Source organism: Aquarana catesbeiana, linkage group LG01 (genome assembly GCF_042186555.1).
Source record: "Aquarana catesbeiana isolate 2022-GZ linkage group LG01, ASM4218655v1, whole genome shotgun sequence".
Lineage (NCBI taxonomy): Eukaryota > Metazoa > Chordata > Amphibia > Anura > Ranidae > Aquarana > Aquarana catesbeiana.
The window spans coordinates 761,247,101-761,251,773 of NC_133324.1; positions in this window are offsets into that span (position 1 = coordinate 761,247,101).

Below are 4,673 nucleotides of genomic sequence, written 5' to 3' on the forward strand. Positions count from 1 at the left end.
ATGCACTTCCCCATTGAAATTAATGTAAGCTGAATCCATAATGTAGCAAAAAATGCAACACAAGCAAGTTAAAAATGCATAAAAAAACACAACCCACAGCAGCAAAACCATGACAAAAACTCAGCAAAAAAGCATATGCATAACGCTTTTGCTGTGTTTTTCCAACGGAGCAGTGTGAAAGCAGTCTTATGCCACGTACACACGAGCGGACTTCTCGTCCGCCTGAACTCCGAAGGACTTTTCGACGGAGTTCCGACTGAGTTGCGATGGAGTTCCAACGAAGTGGACTTGTACCAAAAGTCCGATTGCTTCGAATGTGATGACGTACGACTGGACTAGAATAAGGAAGTTCATAGCAAGAAGCCAATAGCTGCCCTTGTGTCCTTTTTTGTCCGTCGGACTAGCATACAGGCGAACGGATTTTTCGATCGGACTCGAGTCCGTCGGAAAGATTTGCAACATGTTCTATTTCGCCCACACACGATCGGAATGTCTGCCGGAATCATTCCTTTTCTGCCGGACAAACGGCTCGTGTGTACGCGGCATTAGAAAGTGTGGTCTCACATAGCCTAGCGCAACCTTATAGCATGGGTAATAGGTAGTGGCTGCACACAAAAAGAACAGATACTTTGGACAGACGACGGCCACTATCCTTGCGTTGGAAACATTTTCTTTAATAACTAAAAATAGACCTTTGCCATGTGTTATCCTTTAAAAGCTTTTAAAACTAGTCATGTGTTAAAATAAAAATAACCTATTCACCAGGAAATTATAAGATTGTGTCTCTTATGTTGTATGACATTGTAATTGTGGCTTCATTAATTTGATATCCTGTATAACCGGATGTGTGTATCCTGGATCACTGTCCCGCCCATAGTGTGATCTTACAATAGACAGAACGTAGATTACCTGCTGGTTTTACAGCATTCCAACAACACGGGTGTTACCAGCTACCACAATAACCATGATGAACTACATCAAATCTGCTCTGCTACACAGAAGACAATGCTGCCTAAGACTGCCATGTATACCGATTATACCAACTTAGAAAAACCTTATAATACAAAGGTAAAAATCTGGTTTTGTGTTTATCTCCATACAAACAATACAGAATGCAAATATTGTATTCCACTAAACATAGGTACAGATATACACATGCAAAATCTATATTTGTTTAGTTGCTGATCTAGAAGCCACAGAATTGTCCTTCCCGGAATGTTTGTGAATCCTAGTTTATTTGAGCAGTCATATTACAAGCATCATGCTGGTCATAATGTACCTGCTCTAAGCGTCAATGACAGTAATCTAGTGCTGCAGGGGTTAACCTATGACTAAAGGCTGCGATTCTGTAACAGAAACCACTTTGGAAATGCTTTGTGACTAGTTAAACTTGGATTGCAATACATAATAAAATACAGTGCTTTGGAATAGCATTCATACCCCTTGAAACTTTACACATTTTCTCATGTTACAACCAAAAACTTAAATGTATTTTATTGGGATTTTATGTGATAGACCAACACAAAGTGGCACAACATTTTGAAGTTGAAGGAAAATGATAAATGGTTTTTAAAATGTTTTACAAATAAATATCTGAAAAGTGTGACGTGCATTTGTATTCAGCCCCCCTGAGCCAATACTTTGTGGAACCACCTTTTTGGGGATGTCTCTACCAGCTTTGTACATCTGGAGAGTGACATTTTTGCCCATTCTTCGTTGCAAAATAGCTCAACCTCTGTCAGTTTGGATGGAGAGCGTCTGTGAACAGCAATTTTCAAGTCTTGCCACAGATTCTCAATTGTATTTAGGTCTGGACTTTGACTGGACCATTCTAACACATGAATATGCTTTAACCACTTCAGCCCGGAAGGATTTATCCCCTTCCTGACCAGAGCACTTTTTGCGATACGGCACCACGTTGCTTTAACTGACCATTGCGTGGTCGTGAGACTTTGCTCCCAAACAAAATTGACTTCCATTTTTTCCCACAAATAGAGCTTTCTTATGGTGGTATTTGATCACCTCTGCAGTTTTTATTTTTTCCGCTATAAACAAAAAAAAAAAAAACGACAATTTTGAAAAAAAAAGCTATTTTTTTACTTTTTGCTATAATAAATATCCCCGAAAAAAATATATAAAAAAACGAATTTCTTTCTCAGTTTAGGCCGATATGTATTCTTCTACATATTTTTGGTAAAAAAAAAAATCGCAATAAGCGTATATTGATTGGTTTGCGTAAAACTTATAGCATCTACAAAATAGGGAATAGATTTATGGCATTTTTATTATTAATTTTTTTTATTAGTAATGGCGGCAATCTGCGATTTTTATTGTGACTGCGACATTATGGCGGGCACATCGGACACTTTTGACACCATTTTAGTGCTATAAAAATGCACTGATTACTGTGTAAATGACACTGGCAGGGAAGGGGTCAACCACTAGGAGGCAATCAAAGGGTTACGTGTGTCCTAGGGAGGTGTTCTAACTGTGGGGGGGATACGATTGCTTGCCCCCGGCGGACATCGAGTCTGCGGGACCCACGGGCACAGTCACGGAGCATGCGGCGGGTGCGTGGGCGCACCCACAATGCTGCAATTTAAAGGGGACGTACCTGTACGCCCATTTGCCCAGCCATGTCATTGTGCCAAGGTACATCGTGCGCTGGTCGGCTAGTGGTTAAACAAAACCATTCCATTGTAGCTCTGGCTGTATGTTTAGGGTCGTTGTCCTGCTAGAAGGTGAACCTCGACCCCAGTCTCAGTCCTTGCAGGTTTTCTTCTAAGATTGCCCTGTATTTGGCTCCACCCATCTTCCCATCAACTCTGACCAGCATCCCTGTCTCTGCTGAAGAAAGGCATCCCCACAGCATGATGCTGCCACCACCATGTTTCACAGTGGCGATAGTGTGTTCAGGGTGATGTGCAGTGTTAGTTTTCCCCTACACATAGCGTTTTGCTTTTAGGCCAAAAAGTTAAATTTTGGTCTCATCTGAACATAGCACCTTCTTCCACATGTTTTCTGTGTCCCCCACATGGCTTCTCACAAACTGCAAAAGGGAATTCTTATGGCTTTTTTTAAACAATGACTTTCTTCTTGCCACTCTTCCATAAAGGCCAGATTTGTGGAGTGCACGACGAATAGTTGTCCCGTGGACAGATTCTCCTACCTGCACTGTGGATCTCTGCAGCTCCTCCAGAGTTACCATGGGCTTCTTGGCTGCTTGTCTGATTAATGCTCTCTTTGCCCGGCCTGTCATTTTAGGTGGACAGCCATGTCTTGGTAGGTTTGCAGTTGTGGCATACTCTTTCCATTTTCGAATGATGGATTTAACAGTGATCCATGAGATGTTCAAAGCTTGTGATATTTTTTTATAACCTAACCCTGCTTTAAACTTCTCCACAACTTTATCCCTGACCTGTCTGGTGTGTTCCTTGGCCTTCATGATGCTGTTTGTTCACTTAGGTTCTCTAACAAACATCTGAGGGCTTCACAAAACAACTGTATTTATACTGAGACTTAAATTACACACAGGTGGACTAAAAATAGATTTTAGTTAGGGTTATCGGAGTAAAGAAGACTGAATACAAATGCACGCCACACTTTTCAGATATTTATTTGTAAAAAATCTTGAAAACCATTTATGATTTTTTTTCCACTTCACAATTATGTGCCACTTTGTGTTGGTCTATCACATAAAATCCCAATAAAATACATTTACGTACTTTGGTTGTAACATGACAAAATGTGGAAAATATCAAGGGGTATGAATACTTTTTCAAGGCACTGTGTATACATATATTATTATTATTATTATAGAGGATTTATATAGCGCTAACCGTTTGCGCAGTGCTTTACAACATGGGGTAGAAAGTATAGTTACAATACAATTCAACACAGGAGAAATCAGAGGTCCCTGCTTGTTAAGCCGCGTACACGCGAGCGGAATGTCTGACAGAAAAAGTCAGACGGAAGCTTTTCATCGTATTTTCCGATCGTGTGTGTGCCTCATCGGACTTGACTTTTCTCTTCGAAAATTCTGACGGACCTAGAAATAGAACATGTTCTAAATATTTCCGACGGAACCAATTCCTATTGGGAAAAACGCTGGTCTGTATGCTGTTCCGACGGACCTAAAACGACGCATGCTCTGAAGCAAGTACTAGACGGAAGCTATTGGCTACTGGCTATTGAACTTCCTTTTTCTAGTCCCGTCGTACGTGCTGTATGTCACCGCGTTCTGGACGGTCAGACTTTGGTTGGACTTTGGTTTGACCGTGTGTAGGCAAGACCGCTTGAATGGAATTCCATCGGAGTTCCGTCTGAGAAACCTTCGGAGTTTATTCAGACGGCAAAACCGGTCGTGTGTACGCAGCATTAGAGCTTGCAATCTAGGAGATATATATATATATATATTACCTTCTTCAGAGTAGAACCCAGGGATTTTTTTCCCATGTGTGCATATTGTGCTTACTGTAGTCTAGTGAACAGAATGATGACACTTGATTGGCTGCTATTATTTACTGCACTTTACCCATTATCATTGTTCTTTTCATTGTCTTATCAAATAAACCGATAAATGTCTAACAATACACATTAATTAAATGTTCTGTTCGGAATAGTATACTGACTTTCCTCAGTTTCATTAGCACATAACTTCCCTTCCATTTCAG